The following is a 25,240-nucleotide window of genomic DNA, read 5'->3' as shown; positions in this document are numbered from 1 at the left end:
CATTTATCTTTTAAAAAAATCTATTTATAGTTAATGAAGAACAGACATAGAAAGAATTTTTAAAATACTTTAATCTTTTCCATCAAATTCAACATTTTGGTCATTTTCCTATGGAGAAAAGTGAAATGAAGATAAAGAATCCTTAATATTGCCTCAATAGTTAAATTATATTGCAAGCACACTTAGAAGGACAATCAGTAGATTAGGGACATTTAGTGAGTCTCTACTCATGTATTTAGGTAAGGATGTTAAGGAACTGAAAGGATAGTAAGGAATATATATGTGTGTGTGTATATGCACATATAATATATGCATATATATAGTGTATCTATGAATATATTGTGTATATATATTGTGTGTATATATAATGTGTTTGTATATAATATACATATATAAGTACATATATGATATATATGTGTGTGTATACTTTCCACCCTATTGGGATTTTATTAAATAATATGGATCTAGAACTTTAAAATATTAACTGCTATAAATCCAAAGATGCTATGAGAAAATTTTTTGTACTGTGTGACCTTCAGACATTTGGTTTGTGGCAAAGACAGAGATGGAGATGGGTGAGTTGGGAAGTTCTGAAAGTGTCACAGAAGGTGAGAAACTCTAGTTATATAAAGGTGTAGTGTATTCATTGGGAGCAGCACTTAGTCGTTCCCTTCTTAAAAGTATTCAGGCCCTGGCCGGTTGGCTCAGTGGTAGAGCGTCGGCCTGGCGTGCCGGAGTCCCGGGTTTGATTCCCGGCCAGGGCACACAGGAGAGGCGCCCATCTGCTTATCCACCCCTTCCCCTCTCCTTCCTCTCTGTCTCTCTCTTCCCCTCCCGCAGCCGAGGCTCCATTGGAGCAAAGATTGCCCGGGCGCTGGGGATGGTTCCTTGGCCTCTGCCCCAGGCACTAGAGTGGCTCTGGTCGCAACAGAGCGATGCCCCGGAGGGGCAGAGCATCGCCCCTTGGTGGGCAGAGCTTCGTCCCCTGGTGGGCGTGCCGGGTGGATCACGGTGGGGCGCATGCGGGAGTCTGTCTCTCCCTGTTTCCAGCTTCAGAAAAATACAAAAAAAAAAAAAAAAATTCAAAGCAGTTTACTGAAATATCTTCATTTTTCATGTTAATATATAGTCAATCTTATTATGTATTTAGAAAAACAATAATTCAAGAACATAAAATGGAGAAAGGAGAGTCTCTTCAGTAAATGGTGTTGAAAAAACTGGACAGCACATGCAAATAATAAATAGAACATTGTCTTAAGAGCATTTAAAAAAATTAACTCAAGATGGACTAAAGACCTGAAATGATGAAATAATTAGAAGAAAACAGAAGCGATAAACTCCTTGACACCTGTCTTTGTGAAGCTTTGTGGAATCAGCTTCAATGACAATGAAAACAGAAGAAAAAATAAGCAAGTGGAAGAAATCAAACTAAAAAGATTCTGTGCAGCAAAGAAAACCATCAACAAATGAAAAGACAACCTACAAAATAGGAAAAAATGTTTGCTAATCATACATTTGATAAGGAGTTAATATCCAAAATATATTAAAAAACTCATACATCTCAACAACAGCAAAACCTGATCCAAAAGTCAGCAGATCTAAATAAATGTTTTTCTAAAAAAGATATACAGATAGCCTATAGACACATGAGGAGATGTTCAATAGCACTAATGGTTGGGGAAATGCAAATCAAAACCACAAGGAGATATCACCTCACACCTGTTGGAATGGCTATCATCAAAAGACAACAAGAGTTAGAGAGGATACGGAAAAAAGGGAACTCTTGTGCATTGCAGGTTGGGATGTAAAGTAGTATAGCTGCTATGGAAAACAGTATAGTGATTCCTCAAAAATTTAAGAATGGAACTACATACGATTCAGAAATTTCTCTCTCGGCATTTATCCAAAGAGTATAAAAATATCAATTCAAAAGAAAATACATAAGCTCCTAAGTTTATTGCAACATTATTTACAATAGCCAAGAAATGGAAACAACCTAAGTGTCCATCATGGATGAATGGATAAAGAAGATGCGGTACATATATATAATGAATACTACTCAGCATTAAATGCTACTTGTCATTTGGACAACATAGATGGACCCAGAGGGTATTATACTACAGATGGAAAATGACAAAATACTTTATGATAGAATATGGAAGCAAAGACAAACACAAACAAGCCCTAGCTGGTGGCTCAGTGGAGAAAGTGTTGTCCCAGCATGCCGAGGTCATGGGTTCAATATATAGTCAGGACACAGATGAGAAGCAACCAATGAATGCACAGCTAAATAGAACAAATATTTGGAACAACGAGTTGATCCTTCTCTCTTCCTCTCTCTCTCTTTCTTTTCCTTCCACTCTCTCTTTCTCTCCATTCTACTCTCTCTCAAATCAATTGAAAAAATAAAGTGCAATCAAATAAAACAAAATAAATATATAGAAGCAGTCAACAGATTAATAGTTACTTTAGAGGGGAAGCGGGGAGGGCAAAGTGGGTAAAGGGCATCAATTGTGTGCTTCTGAATGGAAATTAGACTTTTGGTGATGAGCATGATGTAGTGTATACAGATGTCGATTTATAATGTTGCATTACTGAAACTTATATAATATTATAAACCAATTCTACCTCAATTAAAATAAATAATAAAGAACAGTTTTAAAGAGGTAATACAGCCATTTTTCTAGATATTATCTGGATTTCATAAGATCAGAGATTCTTATGATGTATTTGAATTAATAACTTTCTCCTTCTAAGTTCAAAGACATTGGTTCTGCTGTAAGAGGTAATGTCCACGGCTGACCTTTCTTAGCTATGGCATTCTTTCTTTCAGAATCTGGTCTCTGGGCAATGGGACTTTGTATGAGCAGAAAAAAAACTAGCTTTTGTTAGGTTTTCATATCCCCGAAGAAATTTGTTTCTTCTCTTTGTGAAACTTCAGTGTGGGGTTTGTAATTTCCTTTTCTCTCCTCTAGGAACCAAGTGTCTGTTTTCATGAATTCTATTACATTTCTGAAAGTAAAACCTGGTACAACTATTCTTATGTGGACAAGTCAAGACTAGACGAAAAGATTTTAACTTCATTCATATCAAAACCTGAGATATTTACCTCTATGTACATTGCAGTGTTATTTATAATAGCCAAGGTTTTGAGGTAGCCCAAGTGCCCATCAGTGGATGAGTGGACAAAAAAAAAATCTGTGTACATTTACATAATGGAATAATACTCAGCCATAGAAAAGGAAGGAAATCTTACTTTTTGTGACAACATGAATGGGCCTCGAGAGTATTATGCTAAGTTAGAGAGAGACAAGTACCATATGATTTCACTCATATGTTGAATCTAATGAACAAAATGAACTTAATAGAAACAGACTCACAGAAAGAGAGCAGGCTGACAGTTGTCAGGTTTATGGAGGGCTGGATGAAAAAGGTGAAAGGATTAAGCAGAAAACAAAATAAAACAAAACTTCATAGACACAAACAACAGTATGGTGATTACCAGAAGGAAAGGGGGGTGGGTAGAAAAAGTTAAAAGGGGGAATAAATGGTGATGGAAAGAGACTTGACTTTGGCTGGTGAACACACAGTACAATATACAGATGATATATTAAAGAATTGTGCACCTGAAACCCATACAATTTTATTAATCCATGTCACCTCAATGAATTCATTAAAATTTTTTAAATGCTCCAAAAATATAGAAGAAAAAAATTTACAGAAACTCGGGAAGGATGTGGTTCACATGCAAGAAGCTGTAAATTTTTGAAGAACTGACAAGATAAAGATGTATCAGAGAGTCCTAGTACTGGTTCTTAAAAAAAAATCTATGGCTTCTTTGTCTAAAAAGAATTAAAGCGGCTTGCTTTAGTCATTTATTTAGGTCTCAATTTGTGAGACCTCTGTATGTATGAATTAATTTTTTTTCTCCTATTAATCAGTCTTGTGTGAATTTCTTTGTTAGACCCATAAGAAGAACTAAGAAGAGTAGAGGAAAATTTCTGCCCTTCCCAACAACCTAAAAGTTTTGAACACAATGTCCTTGTAGAATCTATGGCAGATATGACCTCTGTAAGGATGAGCAAGCAGAGAGAAGTGACGGGACATGCAAACAAGTCTGCAGTTCAAGAAGAGGGTCCATGTGTGGAACTGGCTCTCACCTCCCAATCTATGTCCCCCAGACTTACTCCCTCATTTGTGGTCCCTCCCAGACTCAGCATCCATCCTAGTGAGGGGAGGTACATATTTTGCTTTATGTAGTTCTCCAGCCCCATGTCTCCTGTGGCCAAGGGTTAAGGATTTCTTTGCCTGGTTCCTCATCCTGCAGAAAGCTCTCTCTCCATGGATCAGGGTGAGCCTGGCATCCACCCAGCTGGTGGAAGAGAACTTGAAATAAGTGAGGAGAACAGATGGGTGCTGGAAAATCTCCTGTTAAAACTTCTACCAGAACCACCATTTGAGAAAATTGATAGGTGTGTTTCCTCACTGTACCTTTTGTGCCATGGATGCTAACAAGAATAAACATAAAAATTTGGAGGAGATGCAAAGAGCCTGGGTGACTGAATTACTGTGGAGGGCAGAATTCTAGAATTGCCTCCAAGGTTCTTGCTCATGGTATATACACCCTATATAATCACCTCTCCTTGAGTATGGGCAGGATTTGTGAACTAATGTGATCATCATATTTTTATTAGTTTACACAACAAAGACAAAGAGGCTTTGCAGCTGCCATTAAAGTTCTGAGTCAGTTGAGTTTGAGTTCATCAAAAGGGAGATACTCCTTGGTGGGCCTGGCCCAATCATGAGAGCCATTTAAAAGAACACAAATCATTAGTGAGATTATTCTACTCATCTAGAAGTAGAAACAGAGATCTATATTGTGAACTGTTTTGGAGAGGAGCAGCCTCTACGAGCTGAAGACCTCAGTCATCTTAGAACCACAAGGAACTTAATTCTGCCAACAGCCATTAGAGCCTCGAAGATGACGCTCTCATCTCGGAACCTCACATGAAATCTCAGCTGCAGCCCACACCATGGTTACAGCCCATTAGACCCTGAGCAGAAGACCCAGCTAGGTTGTGCCTAGACTCACAGAGGACATGGACCTATGCAAACTATGAAAAATTAATCTATGTTGTTTTAAGATGTTAAATTTGTAGTAATTTGATACACAAAAATTAAAACTAAAACTTTTAATTAACAAAAAGACCCTAAGATATTTATGGCTGTATATGGGTATAGAGAAAAACATTTTCTATGGTCTTGAGAAAAATCCAGTTCATATTTTGCTATCGTTTTTGTAATTCAGCAAGATCACTTAATTCAAAGACCCTGATTTAACCTGATAACACTCTTAGTAACACTGAATGACTAAATTCTTTCTGCTTAAACTTACTCAAACTATCTAGGATTAGATAGTTTGTACTTATTTCTGCTTCTCAAGCAAGAAAATAAATTCAATCGGTTTTCTTTCAAAATTGTCTTAGGACATAAAAATAAAGTAATAATAATAAGAAAGAATTCATAAGACATTTTATTTTATTTTAAGAGAATTATGAAAAAAGGTTATTATTTGTAAGATTTAAAAGTTGAAATTTTATAATGAAAAGTTTTATTACTACTTTATTTTTTCCAGAAGGACTGGCTTCTATTTAATGTGTTTGATTAAAATATCTGAATCCCAGATACATAGTTTTAAGTATTACCAGTTAATTTATTTGCGCTTTACTTTATAGGACCCGTATTTCAACTTACATAATGCTTCAAATTGTCATCACCGAAATGGTTGGGGTTTTAGAAACAAGGGATCATGGGTAAAATAATTTAACAATTGACATATAATCCAATGTTTTCTAATCTGATGCATACCATCTGTAAATTGATGCAACTTCAGAATTGGAAAGAACTTGGAGATCTCTAAAACACTCGTTTGATATTCGGTGGAACTTAAACTAAGCGACATCAAGTGATTTGCCCAATGGTTCCCCATCACACAGTGAGTTAATGGCAGAGCCAGCACCAGAGCCCCGGAGTGGTGGTTGACAGGGTAGACTATTTCCCAATATACTATGTAGTTTTTCCTGTGTATTTCTTTCCTTCTGTGATGTTAAAGAACAAAGGTAACTGAGAAACCAGGATAGCACAGAATGACAAAAATTTTGCCCTAAGACATACACTTTCACTGTTGACATTTAAGCAATAATCTTATATATGTAATATGCAATATATAATCTCCTGCATCCTTCATATTTTCTATAACAAACATATGCTATTTTACAATGAAAACTTAATTTTAGAAAACATTAAAATAAGACTATTCGTTGTGCATATTAAAAAATAAATATAACATATAAAATAAATATAATATAGAGTAGCATCAAGTCTATATTTTTGTCTTTAAAAAATAAATTCTGTCTTCTTTTAATGTCATTTGTTACTTTTATTTTTAGAGAAAAAGTACACTAAAATAAGCGTCATGGATAGTGGTCCTTCTCTTTTCTGAATCCTTTTGTAAAATAGTCCTTGTCTAAATATACCTGCTTGGGTTTCATATATTCAAAACCAAACCTATCAAAAATTAGATAAAGTAACAGTTTACTGTTTCTTCATTTGCTTTGTTATTTCCATTTATGGATTTTTTTTCTGGTTAAATATCTCTGTTCATCAATGGCAGTTACACTGGACTTAGGCTCCGTCTTTCTTGATAATGGCTGCACAAAGAACGGTAGAGGTCAGGACTCTTTTTAGGTGCTCTGTTTACTTTCTTTTATTATTATTGTTTTACCCTTCTGGAACCTGAATTTTGGGATAAATTAGCAGGCTACCTTGGAACCTGATTTTCTATTAGCATTCTTGTTATGGAAACATAATTCCTACTAGGAAGCAATTTGCATCCAAGAACCATCATGTTTCAAACATCATGTTTCCAGCGTTAAGCAGTGCTGATCAATTGGGATAAAAATGGAAGACAAAACAGAAGTTTGTGAATTATTATGGGGAATAGAGTCTACAGGTTGGCTGGAGGAAAGAAAAAGACCAACAGGAAGAAAACAATATTCTGGATAAAAGAGGGTATGGGATACCCTGGAGGCACCTAAGGGGAGAGAAAAATGCACTAAATTACTAAAGTGCCCTGCTCCCTCTTAAAAGAGTGATTGTGGGTGAAATAGCTTTGGATGGAGAGCAAGTGAAATGACAACCCATCAACTCAGGAGAACCTGGTTGAGAAGCCTGGCAGAAATGGACTTTTCCTGTTTAGACAGAATATATCTAGTTGGTATCAAATATGCACATTATGGCATATTATTTGGTTTTTAAATTTTCCATTTATTTGAGAGAGAGAAAGAAAGAGAGAAAAGCATCAACTCACTGTTTCACTTAGTTTTTCCATTTGGTTGCACACTCATTGATTGCTTCTCCTATGCGCCCTGACTGGGAACACGCAGCCTCAGCATACAAACCTTAATGATGCTTTATCCACTCAGCGACCAGCCAGGGCTGGCATATTATTTGTTAATACCATATTGTCAGTCTGTCCTGCTCTATCCTCTTCCCCTCACTGGATTTTTCTAGATTCTTGAGAGAAGAGACTGTGCACTACTACGCTTCATTCTAGCACCTGACCACCCCAACTTTGAATTGCACCCCCACCCCATGCACACTATGGCACTCCTAAGCTTCCTGTCCTGCCCCCAGATTTTAATCTCTTGGATTCATCAGGATCTAATATTCCATATAATTCACTAAATGTTATGTTTATAAGTTAAATATCTTGATCAGTGACATTTATCTTATGCGTATGCCATTTTCCTTCCCTTGTAAGTAGAGCTGCAAAGGCAGATACTGAAATTAACACTGCCTTTCTTTTTCTCTTAGGGTTGGTAGCAAGAACACTAGGCAGCCTGACAGGAAAGAAAGAACATTAATCAAGGTAAGCCTGATCAGGGACAGGAATGATTGAAGCACAGTGAAGAGGCTGTCTGCTCTAGTCCATTATCATTTAGGGAGGCCCAGAATTCCCCTAGGTGTCCTGAGCTTATCGTTAGGAGACCTTGGTTCTAGCCCTAGTTTTGGTTTCATTGTCTATAACATGGGGATAATAATAGTTTGCTTGTTTTGTCTCATAGTCTTCCAAAATAACTCTCTATAAGAAATATTGCCCTGGCCAGTTCCTCAGTGGATAGAGCATTGGCCCCATCTGTGGACATCCTGGGTTTGATCCCTGGTTTCGGCACATAAAAGAAGCCACTATCTGTTTCTCCTGCCTCCCCCTTCTCTTCATTTTCCCCTCCTGTAGCCAGTGGCTTCAGATGGGGGTGGATCCTAGTTGAGGTGCATACAGGAGTCTGTCTATCTCCCCTCTTCTCACTTAAAACAAAATTACAATAGTTTTAAAAGTTTAAGATACTATATGTTTGTAAACACATTATTATTATTGAAGATTATATTTGTTAAAATACATTCTCTAAGATATATCTCTATGTGCAGAATAAGATTTTAAGGCATAATATATAATTAGGTGACACAGTGCTTGATATTTATATGACATATTTCCTGGTTTAGAATAGCAATCATTTTTGTCAAGTATGATTTATTTTGTTTCTTCTGTATACCTTTGAATACACTATTGGAGGTCAGAAAACGCAGTTGGGCTCTTTATGATCACTGCTTTCGACCGTGAACACGCTGGATTTGAAGCAAGGAGCAGAGCGGATGTTGAGCAGAGGGCCCATGGGGGAAGGTTCAGGCGGGTAGTGAGCACTGGCAAGGAATGAGTTTGTCAGGAACTAGCCCATCAGGTGCACGGGCCATAAAATGAGGCCATGAGGGACACAGTGTTCCTGATGCCAGTAGTAAATCCATTTCAAATAAAGTAAACTGTTTGCTTAAACTTCTCTATGTTCTGTCAGACCTTTGGTGCTGAAAACTGACTCAGTAGAGAAATTAGCTCACTCAGAGGCTGCGGGTCAGAAAGAGTCAGAGTACAGATTGTTGCATCCAAGTTGTGTTCAATAAGACAAACCTCTAATGAAATATTTGGTATCTTGCATTTTAGAACTTTCTACTAAGAACAGAATTGCCCCTTCTGACATTACTGCTCCTTTAACATAGCACTGGGAGTGAAGTACCAACCTGAGGAAATACACGCACATTCAGCTGTCTGACAAATCTATGATCTTGTCGTTGCAACTGGAAAGTTACAATTATATAAGGAAAACTGTTTAGCATGCTTTGTACTATTCCTCATGGATATTTCATATTTTATTTTTATGTGGACTTGTTCGCACTCCCTTTTCTGCAGTTAAGAGTGTTTCACATAAAGCTGTCTAATAGAGAAAGCCCTGGTTGCTAGGGAGCCAGAGACACGATGGCTGATGTTGCTAGGGAGGATACAGAGGTGAGTTCCTGATCATGGAAGAGAACCATTTTTCATTCTCCTGGCGAGTGAGTTTTCTGTATGTACAGATGACAAGCTCAGTACCTTGGTAGGAATAAAACTTCAGAAAGAAATACGAAAATTTAACCTGTTTCCTAAGGGTGCTATAAATATGAAGATGCTTCTTTGGGATGAGTGAATTGGGTTTATGCCCACCTATATTTCATCTATGGTGAAAATGCTTTTGGAAAATCCCACATGGTACAAATCTTTTGGTTTACAAAATGAGGCAGGCTCCCTAAGGCCTTGGTCTCATCACCTGGGTGAGTGGGTAGGATGATGAATCTCTAATATTTCTTCCTTCTTCATATTTGGTTACGTAAAGGTCAATAAACATTTATTGAGATCTACCATGTGCTAGATATGTTGCCAGGGACTTTACATGCCTTTTCTCACCTAATGCAAGGTTTTGTCATTTCAATAAACACTTAGGAAATATTCTGCTCAGTAGAGAAGGTGGGATTTGAGTCGTGTTCTGTATCATTAAGTTTTTTTCTATTAAAAAGTTTTTGGCTAATGAAGAATAGAATGAATATATAAATATATTATGTTCATATAAACTGCACAACTTGTCCTTTTTTGTTAGTTTTACGAATACGTTTGAAAAATCTGTAAATGATAAAGTTTAATAAAATGCTTTTAGGAGGTTATTCTGGCTCTTGAAAACAAAATGGATTAAACACTGCTCAGTTTTATCATTGGATACCTTAATCAGTGCCTTATTGTTTGGGCTCCTTGTAGGTTGCTGTTAATGCCCACACACTTTAATTTGATTAAATAAACTTACTGAACAGGTAGCTTGTATTTAATATGTGCTAGGAGGGGTAAGAGTGTCATTATGAAGCTTTCTATGTAATACAGTGGGGATATACTCAGGTTGTAAAAGGAAAGTATTTTGAGTAGAAACCTTAAATGTCCCTGCAATATTTGAAATTGACAAAAGTTAAGCCTATCAACAATGCGTTACTCTTCAACTTGAGATATCTTCAATTTCCAGTACCTGCGAACTCTTTAGTGGGACCTAAGGCCAAAGCCAAAGATACTCTGCATCTTCTGAGATTATGGACTTTTCCATTTCATTCAAATCTGAACAAGGGCATGGAATTCACTGACACCCTTTAAGAAAAAGTTGTGAATATTTGGATTCCCACGTAAAGAAGGTATGAGCCGTGCTGAAGAAAGGGTTGATATCCTGTTAGCCTAAAAAGCCACATTTTGTAGCCCAGAATATCTTTTAGAAAGCAAAAGTGGATTAGAAAAGAAAAAGAAATGCTCTTGGAGAGCAAATTGTATGACTTGAGATTTATTGAGGCAATTATTATGTCTGGGTTTCCAAAAGTGCTAGAAAATTTTATGATCACCACTAGGTACTTGTAGCTTGGTCAGTGGGGATATAAAAGAAAGGCTATTTAATGCTTCTAAATATGAATTTATTGTCCATGGGAATTAGAATTGCCAGTCCTTTCTATGTACTGCTTTTTCCTATTCTATATTATTTTTTAAAGATGTTTTACAAAAAGAAAGTTGGATCCTTTCCCCTGAAATGCCTGTTTGTTGATTACCATTGGGGGCAGGACATTTGATTAGGCAGACTAGCTCACGTATAGCAGATGCTGCCCTACTGTAATCCAGGTTGCTTAGAAACACGTGTTTTGGGATTACTACCTTAATGGTCATCTGCCAGTTTTACACTGCCAGTCTCTTATCTCACACAGGGTGTAGGCAAACCTTTAAATGACTCCAATTTTAGAGACTGTGACACTGTACATTATACATCAGCCTTTGCAGCAGACTTGGGCTTTGAACACAGACCAAGATAAGAGATTTATGTGAAAGACAAGACTTGTTTCTCAAACCACTGGGTGCTCATAAAACAGGACAATCAGATAGAGCTGTGTGAGTTTTTGACACAGGAAGAGAGAGGATGTATTCTTCCACATACTTTGTGATTTTATCTATAAACCTATTTTCCAGGCAAAGCCTTATAAAGAGTTGCAGTAACATGCTGAATCTATGAAAGTTGTTAAGCGAAATAGCAATCTTAAAATCACCTATAAGATTACATTGTTTATAAATGAGCCAGTTTGTTTTGAAGGATGTGATTGATCCAGTGAGTCAAAATAGCCAAGGTTTTATATAAAGGACCTCTGTTTGTATAGTCTAGGGAGTATATGTACATATACAATTCACAAAGCATCCAAAAATTGGTAAGAAGTTTTGGACATGGTTCAGTATGGACCTCCCAATATTATAGATAAGGATCCATTCAGTTCATTCCCAATATATCCACTAAATCCTTATTTTATATCAGGCATTGCAGATATGACTGTGGATTAGGTATGTGGAAAAACATCCTACTATGAAAAAGAAAAGAATATTTATTTATGTATTTATTTATGTATTTATTTATTTATTTTTTGCATTTTTCTGAAGCTGGAAACAGGGAGAGACAGTCAGACAGACTCCCGCATGCGCCCCACCGGGATCCACCCGGCACGCCCACCATGGGGCGACGCTCTGCCCACCAGGGGGCGATGCTCTGCCCATCCTGGACGTCGCCATGTTGCGACCAGAGCCACTGTAGCGCCTGGGGCAGAGGCCACAGAGCCATCCCCAGCGCCCGGGCCATCTTTGCTCCAATGGAGCCTTGGCTGCGGGAGGGGAAGAGAGAGACAGAGAGGAAGGCGCGGCGGAGGGGTGGAGAAGCAAATGGGCGCTTCTCCTGTGTGCCCTGGCTGGGAATCGAACCCCGGTCCTCCACACGCTAGGCCGACGCTCTACCGCTGAACCAACCGGCCAGGGCGGAAAAGAATATTTATTAAACACAGCATTGCTATTGAGACAGATTGTTCAAGACAAAATAGGATTATTTTACCTTAGCTGCCATGTTAGCCTTCATTGCCTAATCTATAATGTACTATTAGTTCTTCAAAGAAATGACCCAAGAGAGCTGCATACCTTTAGGTTATAATCACAAGAAATTATAAAAATCTTTCATAAATATTTAAAATCTTTGTTGTTCTTCAGACATACACCAGTGATGGCTGCTACATTTTTTTCTCTTCTTTTGTTCTCTTTTAGCAGGCAGCGGCTACAGTTGATTCAGCACTACTTTACCAGAACAAATAAAAGTTGACTTGCCTTACGTGATGTTAAATTAAATCTGAGAGAGAAATTATAATGCTTCACATTCAAGAATGCATCTGTGTTAATATTTAAATAACACAATACATATATCTATCTTTTGGATTCTGATTCTATGTTTTGGTCTTCTTTGGTCTTAGGCTTTTGTTGAAAGATCTAAATTTATTTATACCTGTGCTTTCCAGAAAGGTGAGAGTACAGCTCTCAACTTCACTCAGCAAAATGACTGTGCAAATCTTACTTCAGATTCATCTACTGAGTTATTTTACTTGTGTAGATCAAGACTTAGTCATAAAGGCAAATAATATAAAGCAATGTTATCTGTAGTATTCTTTTACTATATTTGATAGAAGTATAGAATGACCACATCATCAAATATGTACCTATAAAGAAATTTGTTTCATGTCTTTCTTTACCAATTTGAATTGCTCTATTCCTCAGATCACTGAAAATGAAAACAATACTTCTAGGATTTCTATATGAATATAGATACTTTTTTTTCACTTTTCATATATCAGATGGGCTGGTGGAGTATAAATTATTTTTCCTTTCAATTTCTTGCTCTTTTATATTGGTGTATATTTTTGCTGAACTTTCTTCTTTTTCATGGAAGTTATATAGTATATATATACACACACACATATATATATATACACACATATATTCTCTGTATATATATGTATATATAATATATATTATACAGAATATATATGGATATTATAGATAATATGTATATTATTATTTCTTTATTACACACACACACATATATACACTCTGCCTTATGAAACAAGATAGTGTAAGAAAAAAGAAACAGAGATGCTAACACCATTCCTTCCATTAACTTGAGTAAGTTTCCAAACCTTGAAGAACTTCAGTTTCTTTATTTGCAAAATAGAGTTAATCATACCTACCATTTTGGGTTTTATGAAGAGTAAATTATTATAAAAAACACATAGATCCTGAGGATTGTGGGCGATAAGCATTGTTAGTCCTTTTCTTCTTATTGTTAATTGTTGAATACATTAGCACAGCAAAACAAGCCATCATTTACTTTTTTTCCACTAAGATCCAGAAGAAATGATAGGACTGCATTTTACTTTTCATAATGTGTAAGGTTGTCAATCAGGCGAAAGAAGATTTTTTGTGAGGTTTCCTCTCCAAATCAATCTGCCTTACTGTGAGAAGTCCAAGAGGTATGGAGAAGCTGTTTGTGGGAGCTCCAGCTGACAGCCCCAGGGGAGCCCCAGTAGATGGCCATTACCAACGGCCAGCCAGAGAATGAGCCATCTCGGATGTCCAGCCCTGTCCCAATTTCATATAAATCTAGCCCCAGTGGCCAATGAAATGCAACTACATAAAGAAACCTCAAGTTTGAACCAATCAACCTCCAGAATCATAAATGAAAATAATACAAATGTTGTTTTAAGCCACCAGGTTCTGGGTAGTTTGCTATGTAACAGAAATACAGATACTCGAAACAGCAGTATAAGCAAATAACATGGTGAGCAAACAAATACCCTCAAAGATGTAGTATCTGATACATTAAATCTCAGAATATGAAGCAATTTGCGTTCATGTAGGGCCCAAATCTTGTTATTGATTTCAACGCGATCAGGTTTCAAAAAATAGTGTAAGGTGTTAGATTTGAGGGCGAGAATTGAAATACAGCATTTTGGAACTCTGAGCATCATATGCCTCCATCCATTCATTTAAATATTGATTATGTACTTATGCAAAGCAATATGCCAGGTGCTGTGGGGATAAAGGGATGAGTCACAAAGCTGCGCTGACATTTGCATTTTAAAAGACCCGCCCTTTTCCCTCTGAAAACAGTAAAACACGGAGTTCAAGTTTCCTGCCAGGTTTTTATTCTGTGTTTTCTTTCTTCCTTTCTTTTGACCATTTTTTTTTTCCAGATTGTTTGAGTGTTTGAAAAGTGCAAGAAGAAAAAAAAATCCCTTAGTGTGAAAGAAAAGTAGTTACATACATAAAAATATAGTAATCTTTAAAAAATACCAGTAGTGTTACTGATAAATGATCTAGAATTTTGGTGAAGATTTTTTTTTTTCATTTTTCCGAAGCTGGAAACGGGGAGACAGTCAGACTCTCGCATGCGCCCCACCGGGATCCACCCGGCACGCCCACCAGGGGGCGACGCTCTGCCCATCCGGGGGGCGTTGCTCTGTCTCGACCAGAGCCACTCTAGTGCCTGGGGCAGAGGTCAAGGAGCCATCCCCAGCGCCCAGGCCATCTTTGCTCCAATGGAGCCTCGGCTGCGGGAGGGGAAGAGAGAGACAGAGAGGAAGGAGAGCGGGAGGGGTGGAGAAGCAGATGGGCGCTTCTCCTGTGTGCCCTGGCCGGGAATCGAACCCGGGACTTCTGAACACCAGGCCGACGCTCTACCGCTGAACCAACTGGCCAGGGCCAGTGAAGATTTTTATTTTTATGGACTCCTAGTTTTTGGACCTCCATAATACTGCTATTCCTACAGTGAGAATTATGTTTATGACCTAGATGGATTATAGAATTCTTATGTAGCCTGGATGCTTCAAATACGATAAACCAACTATTAAAAGCTTTCAGATAGTGTGACTTTGTTAAAAAAACCATGGACTTAGAAAGCACAGCAACTGGACTCTACTTCTGACTCTAACAAGTACTATTTTTTTTTTTTTAATTTTAGGTGATTTTTAAACATCCTAAGCCTAAATTTCATTATCTATAGAGTATAAAATGGTATTGTTATCCAAAGGCTATTGTGACTATTGGCTGCAATTATGTCTGTAGGGTAGGTATTTGCAAGGGCCCTCGCACATAAGAAAAGAACTGACATTTTTTTCTAAGATTATGACCATGGAGGAGTACATTTTCTAGGGTATAAGAAAATGGTGATTCTGAGGGCTCAATGCCATTTGATTATGGTTCCACAGTCAGTGGGGCAATTTAAAAATTATCTAGACCTATGTACCTTTCACAGATGTTTTTAAAGAAATAATCATTTAAAAAACAGTACAAACTTTCTGTAATGAAATCACATGTAGATGGACCATCCGTCTTGTTGAAAAGGAGGTGAAGGCCAGTCTTATTTACTACAGTAGATCTCTTATGACAAAAATCTAATGGCTTAGCAATATCCAATTTATAAACTACTGCACTAGGCTATTATTTCAATGTTTGTAGCTCTGTTTCTTTCTAGCCACACTTTGCCGTGCGTTATAAGCGCTTGAAAGTATGTAGTATCCTACATACATGTCCTGTGCCATTTTTGGCTTCTTCACTGGAGTGCCTTCTCCTCACTCTGACTGCAAGGTCCTAACCTGTGCTTTGGCTTTTCAGAGATCAGTCTCTTTGCTCAAGCTGGGAGGGGAAAGGACATAAGGAGAATATGCCTTAAGGGAGGAAAACACTTAAATGCATTAATTTACTATTATAAACATTTGATTCCAATAACAAACATATTTCACCTTAATTGCTCAAGCAAGCTGAGCTATATTTTCATTCCATAGTTTTAAGGTTTGTTATTTGAAATTTCTCTACAGACATTCTTGGGAAGTTGGTGATGGCACTACCAGCTGGTGAGCACAGATGTCATTTCATTAATATAGTTAGCCAAATCATGATGAATCATAATATGCATTTGCTAAAATCAGAAGTTCTTTTCCTTGAGTTCCTTTTCTCAAAAATTCCAGAAATTTCCAGGTGTGTTGACAAGTATTGATGAGATTTGACTGGTTTTGGGTCTTACTTAGGTAAGTCCAGTCCAAACTCCACAGACCTGATTGTTCCCCAAATTCTGGGGCCCTTCAAGGTCTGCCACTGCTGTCACTGATGGGGGAGGGCACCCTTTATGTTTGGCATTGGGATCTTATCACCTGCCCCTGCACTGTAAAGTGTGAATGAGGACATCTCTTATGTGCTCCGGGATACGGAGGAACTAAAACTTTGCTTGAACCAACACTATAGTAATTGATGACAGCTCTTAAGATTAAACAAAAAAATAATCAAAGTTTAAGAATAAAATATGCTTATTTAAGATTTGAAACAAGACAGATGCATTCACGTCAAAGGAAGAAATCTAATTTTTTTGTCCATTTTGTTCAAATCTACATATTTCTACTTCTTTGTATGTTTGTATGTCATGTATTTATTTTTTAAATCACAGCTCTTAGGAGGAAAGGAAAGAGAGAATGAGGCAGAGGCAACATTTGGGAAGATTATGATAAAAATATACCAACTTTATTTTGATAAGTATTTTATGATATATCTTTACTTACATGTTCATTTTCAACCTTTCTGTTTTTTCTGTTATGTTGTATCATAATTAATATACAGTTGAAAAATTTTAAATGTGGTGTAAAATTCCTTGACCTTTAACTGGTACATGTAGTTCATTTAGATTTAACATAATTACTAACATTTCAAATTGTTCCTTTCTCTCTTTTATTACCATTTTAGGATTTTATTTTTATTTTTTTATTTTTTTTACTATTCTAGTATTCCTTTCTACTAATTTGGAAGCTGTATATTATGTTTCCTTTTCTTTTAGTGGTTTTTATAGAAATTACTTATCAAAGTCTAATGTCCGTTTTATATTTATTGTAATATTTTATTTGGGTTTACTGCACTGTGGCTTACCCCTTAGATTGGTACATGTCATCACTGCACTATTCATTATACTCTGTACTGGTTTTCATACAGAGCTTAGTTCTTTGACTGAAATGCAAATTTTCTCACATTATTCCCTTATTTCATTCAACCCAAGGCATATCCCTGGACTTTCTCTCTATTCTGTATTCAGTCTTGCTCGGTTTCACTTCAGTTTGATGTTTGATTATTTCATTTGTTCGTCTAATAAAGAGCATGCTTTCAGAAAATTTCTGATAAGATAAAGTGATGCATTGTCATAACTGAGAGTCTTCTGCACCTTGAGTATATCCTTTCCTTTTTTACAGAATTCCTTCAAATTTCTTCTTATTATAAATGTGTAGTTACTCATTTTCTAATCAAAGCTCAATGTTTGTCATTAACACACTACACTATACTGCTCACAAAAATTAGGGGATATTTTATAGCTTCATATTCACTTGAAATATCCCCTAATTTTTGTAAGAAGTTTAGTTGTGTTTAGATGTCTCTTGTTGGATCTTAAACTAATATTCAGGTGATGTGTACAACTATGTGCCTGATTTTGGATGGTTGTGATACTTCAAGTAGCATCAACTGTAAAAGAAGCTATTACTCCTTTTGCCAAATTTTGAAGGTAATTTTTCTCCTGAACAACCTGAAGCATTATATATTTCTCCCTCTGTTAGTTTATTTAAAACCTCAATCCCCCACACTGTTCTCAAGCTGTTATTGTCTCTGTCCCTCCTAGGTCTGACCTTATATCCCAATGCCATCACTGCCACTTCCCTTTAAATCTGACTGAAGTTGTTTATGGATTGAAGAAAAGCAGGAAGGATGTGTGCAAGAGAAGTGAGAAGAAGGGGAGTATTCTCTTGAGTGCTACGAAAGAGATTTGATGGGAACATTGATTACGCACAATAAGATACTGTGGCAATTTTGCACTTCTTTCTGTGGCATAAGGTGAAGATGTTCTCAGAAGAAAGAACATGTATAGAGGCCAATAAGTGGGACAGACCATCGTGGGCCTGGGGACTGCAAGCACATTGTATGAATGGACTGTATATAGAAAAAGATGGGTGGAGAGATGGCTGAGAAGGAGGTCAGGGGATTCATCAGTATACATGTGCCTGCTTATGGAATTACACCTTACCCTAAAGGAAGCATTGAAATGTTGAAAGCAGGTGTGTGACATGGTGGAACAGAGAGATCTCTTTGGTAATAATTGGATTAGAGCAGGAGGACACCCTTGAAAGGGAGAGCATACAGGAAGTCATTGTAATCATCCAGGCCAGAAAAAAGAAACAGCCTGGGGAAAATGCGAAAGACTGTGATTGGAGTAGAGGGTAAAGGAAAGGGGTGGTGGTGGCTGGGGTGATTCTCATGCATTTGGTTAAGATGACAGTGTCAATGAGTACGAAGTTCACTGAAATCAACTGGTTTGCTGGGGTCACGTTATAGAGTGATAATGAGTTCAATTTTGGAATTTCATTAGTGATTTCATTGAGACAATGTCGACACAGACAATGATCATTTGAACTTTAGAAGAACAACAGCCACCAAATGTTTCCAAGGATAAAATAAGCTAAAATTTTAGAATGCTTGTACTGCCTATTTAACAATTTGGCTTGTGGTATGTTGTTGTTAAAACCAATGAAAGGGGAGATATTAACCAGCAAGATCAGTATTTAACATCAGGGTTGAGTTGGTAGCATGGGGGAGTGAGAAGGAGCTTAGCTTTAGAAGACAGGAAATTAATATCCTTGAACGGATTGTACTCATTAGTGGTAGGATATGGGGCAAGGCACAGCCATTTGGATCCTCAGGCCCCTACTTGTAACAGATAGATAATACCTTTCAAATGAGTCTTAAGATTTGAGCTAGATAGTTGATATGAAATTGCTTCCATATGCTGGTTTCATGTCTGGAATGATGAGAAACAAAATATGAGATGTTTGCTGAAAAGAGCATTGGGCAAACATTTTCTGGTAGACAACCCTCACTTATAAATAAGACTAGCCACTGGGGCATTTTAATGCTGCCTTTAACAAAATATATATATATATTTCATTCAACTTTTAAAAACACAGTAGTTTGGGGACTAGAACATTGTAAATGTAAATTCTGACACATTACAAATAAAATAGAGCTAAATGACAGTACTTAGTGCCAAAGAGAATATTGTTTATGGTCAACTTTTTAATTAACATTTTTCTTTATTAAAAATGTAAGAATGGAGAAAATAGTTTTACACTCAACAGTAATATAATTTTCAGCTCCTGGCTATGACTACATCATAAATATCATCGCCAAACTTCTTACAGAACTAAACGCAGAGCATTGCATAGTCTTCCAAACAAGTTCACATAATTAACAAAGTGTTTTTCATATGAAATGGAATTATCTCGTTTACTCTGCTGTGTTTACATATGTCTTTCATGAAGAGCTGTTTGGCAGTAAATCTAACTGTTCTTTAAATAAGCATACTAAAATACTTCTTCAGAGTCTAAAGTTCTGCTAAAAGAAAAAACAAATCCACACCAATTTTGCCTCTGAAAAGATATTATCACTGCTCTTTTTGTTGGTTTAGAGACAAAATATTGGAGAAAATGGAATTTTACCAAAAGCAAGTTATGAATTCGCTTCCACAGAATCGTATCCTACAGTTTTTTTATAAACCAATAAAAATTAATAGATTAGGGAAAAAAATACCTATTTGCCTCAGAGTATTTGGGAATAAAGAAACTGGTCATTGTTGACCTTGTGGCAATCCTGGGCAAGCTCCCCTTGGGTAGAAGTTCAAATGAAAGACTTAAACATTGTGAATTGTGCTTCTCACAGGAAGCCCTATGCATCCAAAACTCAAAACAAGCTGGCCTCACATCTAATTGGTAGGTATTATTAGCTACTGTCCATTCAGGACCTTAGTCTGTGTAGGTTTCATTACCAAGTTTTAATTTGGGGGTGTTCACATCTTACACAGAATCTATTTTAACTCTGCTGTTAAAAAATAAAGGGGAGCTCTTTTAACAGTTGAATGGTTTTGAGAATAAGAACTTTCCAGCTTGTTGCCTCAGTGTCAAATACATTCTTGTTGCTACCAAGGAATTAGTCCTGTGGTTCAGAGCCAGTCTCGCAGTCAGGCTGCTTGGGTTTGAATCCCAGGTTTGGCAACTATTCACAACTCTGTGACCTGAAACACATTCTCTTTATTCTTTGTGCCTCAGTTTCCTTAATTACAAAATGGGAATAATAATAACACCTATCTCATAGTTGTTGAGAGAATTATATGAGTAAATACACAAAGCGTTTTGAACAGTCCCTGACATAGGAAGTACTCAGTAGTTATGAGCTCTAGTTAGTAGTATTTCTTAGCTAAGTAACAATTTCTTAGCTCAGAAATTGTTAATGCAACATAAAGCAGATAAATGATGAGAAGGAAAAGGTTTAGCTCTTTGGCTGAGGCCCTTGACATTGCAAGGATTTGGGGAAGAATTGCACCATTGATGAGGGCTCTACCAAAGGGTGCCTCTCTTTCCTAGGCTTGTGATCAATCTTGGAAAACCAAGAGGAGGGGGGATGTATACCCCTAATTGCTGGTTACTTTACCCAAACTATCAGTTCTTTTCTTATTGGTAATGCTCATTCCCAAATGACTGCCTCTTCCCCTACCTACCCACCCCCCAAACTTGAAAACCCGCATGCCTCACTCGAGAACACGTGCCAAGTTTGAAATTTTAAAATTCAAATTTCTTTTAATTTTTTTGCATACACATAAATTCTGGCAAATTTCGATGCTGGTTAAAAAAAAAAAACATTTTGCTTGTTGGAATGCTATTATCACTCCAAAACACTGAACAGATTTCTGCAGCCTTCTTAAATGTAACTCATTTCTGAGAAGACAGTAAGGATGAAGAACTTCTTCCTCAAGGGCCATGCTGGGGGAGGCTTAGAAAGTATTAAGTTTGTGCACAGAGTGTACAGAAAAAGTTTCCTCTCACCCATAATTGGTTATTTGGCATGCTCCTCTTTTCAAAACCAATGAGCCAACATAACCTTGAAAAAATGAATGAGTTTCAACTGTAACCTTTATTCCGCACATAATCCATTATGATGGACAGTTCTATGTATCCAGTTGAGTAGACTAGCTCACCCACATATTTTTAAAATTTTATTTAGAAAATTAATTTAACACAGTGACATTGATCAATAAGAGTACATAGGTTTCAAGTAAATATTTCTATAACATTTTTTTTTTTGTATTTTTCTGTAGCTGGAAACGTGGAGGCAGTCAGACAGACTCCCACATGCGCCTGACCGGGATCCACCCGGCACGCCCACCAGGGGGCGATGCTCTGCCCATCCGGGTCGTTGCTCTGTCACGACCAGAGCCACTCTAGCACCTGGGGCAGAGGTCAAGGAGTCATCCCCAGGGCCCGGGACATCTTTTGCTCCAATGGAGCCTCAGCTGAGGGAGGGGAAGAGAGAGACAGAGAGGAAGGAGAGCGGGAGGGGTGGAGAAGCAGATGGGCACCTCTCCTGTGTGCCCTGGCCTGGAATCAAACCTGGGACTTCCGCACGCCAGGCCGACCCTCTACCACTGAGCCAACCAGCCAGGGCCTCTATAACATTTGAATGGTTGATTATGTTGTATACCCATCACCCTAAGTCAAATCATTTTCTGTCACCTTATATTTTTCCTTCTTTATACCCCCCCACTCCCTCATCCATGTCTCCCTTTCCGTGATAACCACTTCACTTTTATCTATGTCCATGAGTCTCAGTTTTATATCCCCCCCCATGTGTGAAATCATACAGTTCTTAGCTTTTTCTGGTTTACTTATTTCACTCAGTATAATGTTCTCAAGGTCCATCTATGTTGTCTAAATGTCACTATGTCATCATTTCTTATGGCTGAGTAGTATTCAATTGTATATATGTACCAAATTTTTTTTTTTTTGTATTTCTCCCAAGTTAGAGGTGGGGAGGCAGCCAGACTCCCACATGTGCCTCACCAGGATCCACCTGGCATGCCCACCAGAGGGCGATGCTCTGCCCATCTGGGGCATTGCTCCATTGCAACCGGAGCCATTCTAGTGCCTGAGGTGGAGGCCATGGAGCCATCCTCAGCACCTGGGCCAACTTTGCTTCAATGGAGCCTTGGCTGCAGGAGGGGAAGAGAGAGACAGAGAGGAAGGAAAGGGGGAGGGGTGGAGAAGCAGATGGGTGCTTCTCCTATGTGTTCTGACCAGAAATCAAACCCAGGACTTCCAAATGCCAGGCTGACACTACCACTGAGTCAACTGGCCAGGACCTTGTACCTCATCTTCTTCATCCAATCCTTTATCGAGGAATACTTTGGTTGTTTCCATGTCTTGTCCATTGTAAATAATGCTTCCATGAACATGGTGCTGCATGTGTCTTTATGTACCATTATTTTCAATATTTTTATCATCCACTTTTTCAATTACACACTAATCTGGGTGTTGCTATCAAGTTCTTTACAGAAGTAGTTAATATCTGCTGTCAGTTGACTTTAAGTGGAGGAGACTGTCCTCATTAATATGGATATGCCTCGTGCAATTGGTTGAAAGGCCTAGAGCAAAACTGAGGTTTCCCTGAAGAAGTTCCATGTGGAGTGTCCTGGGACAGCTCCTGGCTGAGTATTCCCAGCCTGTAGTCCAGCCCTATGAATTTCAAACTTTGCCCAACCAGAACCCACCATCCCATGAGACAATGCCTTGAAATAAATCATATATATCTATATCTATCTATATATCTATCTATATCTATATCTATCTATATATCTATATCTATAGATACATATCTATATCTATATCTATATCTATATCTATCTATATATATATATATATTCAATCACTGGTTCTCTCTCTTCCTCTGGTAGAACCCTGACTGTCACACACTTCATCTCAATTGTGATATAAAACGCAAAGTACAAATTTCACTGACCAAAGACTTTCTACATAAACTGCAAGAACGTTGTTTATCTACAGAAGAATTTAAGCATTTGACATAGTTGGGTTTTAATTCTTACTAAAATATAGCGCGCGCGCGCACACACACACACACACGCAGAACACATCAAATTGAACACACCTATGGAACCAACACCTAGATCAAGAAACCACATAATCTGCACCCCAGAAGTCCCTGGGGTCATGACCCACACAGGCCTCTTTCAAGGGTAACCTGTGTCCTGGCTTTGAAATGCACAGATTAGTTATCAGGAACACAGTTTTAAGTAAGGTGTCTTGAAGCAAAGAGACAATCTCATTATTCAAAGATTGTTATCTGTGAGGACTCACTGAAATAGAGAGCAGAAGATGACTTTTAGTTACTATTTTAAAGTCATATACACTAGAGAGCTTTTTTTTTAACGTGCATATTATAAATTCTACTCCAGTTAATAGTTAAAGAATGCTAAGCCTATAGAGTATTTAGTAGACAGATTTCTGACCTGAGATTTAACAATTAATTCCAAAAATTAATTCTGTAAAATGGAAGTTTATGTTGAATTTCAAACTTCAAAGGAGTGGTATTATAGAGGCTTTGCTAAATGAATATTCCAGCTTCTCTATAGAGACATGAACATCAGTTTTTTTGCAGAAAGGAGGCTTTCTATGACGTACATCATAAGAAAAAGTCCCAATTGTTGACATTTACAAGATATATTGTTGGTAGCAATTCATGACTTTGTGAAGCTCCCCTTGGCTTCTGAAGCTGTTTCCCAGTATCATGTATGTAATCAATGCAGTTTCTCATTGCCACATTCACTCACAGTAATTTCCAACTTAATGTACATTTTTCAGTTAAATAACATTACAAGATAATTGGTGTAACTGATGTCATTTTAGAGCTTACATTGCAAAAACGGCACCTCAGTGTGAAACTAGACTGACTCTCATATCCAGAAATGTTTGTGGAAAGGTGGAACTTTAGGAAATGATGCCATGAAAGAACTTCAGCATTCCTGTGTACCCTCCCTAAAGTACTGTCTCCTCTGACCAGAGGTCTCCCAGGAACCTGTTAGAGCATCCCTCTCCTAGGAAATTTGAGCACTCAATCTTATCCAACCCTTGGACAGCATTACTCAGATCTAAATATACATCATTCTCCAGTCCCTTACATTATAAATAATTCCATGATATTTGTTATATTGATGTGAAAAAAAGAAAAAAGAAAAAAAAAATGAATCAGGGGAACAGAAAGCCCTTGTTAAAGAGCTTGGCCATTCTAGATCTCAGTGTGGTGATGAGAACAAAATCAGATTAACCTGGCTGCTGAAGATGTCCATATTAATAAAGTGCATGTATTTATATCATAATTATATAAGTGCACATCCTTTCTTTGCTAATACACCACAGACTTCTTAAGGAAAAGCTGTCTTCCCAATAAATCTGTGTGTTGCCCCCGTAAAGCATAGAGCAAGTGCAAAATCAATATTTGTAACATGGATTAAAAATAATAACCATCATTTAGCTTTTAGTATTAAACCACTCAAATTAGAGCAAATTATGCAGTTTTGAGGATGAACACTGTCTATCTTCCAGAAGAGATTTAGATTCCCAATCACTGCCTAATCTCTGAAAGGATGAGTAAACAGAACAAATCTAAACAAAGCCTTGGAATGTTGACACCTGAGATGCTGCACATTATTCTAGTTATTTTCTCTTAAGAAACAGAACATCAACAGAAATAATCAGGGGGACTGGTTCCCTTATAGAAGAACAAAGGAGGTCACAAAAAACAGTGACAAGGATATGAGCGATTCCTACAAAATTGTTGATCTCATGTCTTTTAGTTATCAACCTCTTAACAGAAGTCCTCAAAAAGTTTATCCATTTTACTTGGATCTAATTTATCTTCCCCAATCTCCCTCAAAACCTCCCCTACCTGCCTTTGCCTGCATCAAATCTGCTCTACCGGAACTGACCTCTGGGGGCCGTACATTGCAGGTTTCTTATGTCTTGTCTGACCTACCATTGGACGAACTGATTACTTCCTCTTTTTTGAAGT

This window comes from Saccopteryx bilineata, chromosome 1 (genome assembly GCF_036850765.1).
Source record: "Saccopteryx bilineata isolate mSacBil1 chromosome 1, mSacBil1_pri_phased_curated, whole genome shotgun sequence".
Lineage (NCBI taxonomy): Eukaryota > Metazoa > Chordata > Mammalia > Chiroptera > Emballonuridae > Saccopteryx > Saccopteryx bilineata.
This window is presented reverse-complemented; position numbering follows the sequence as displayed.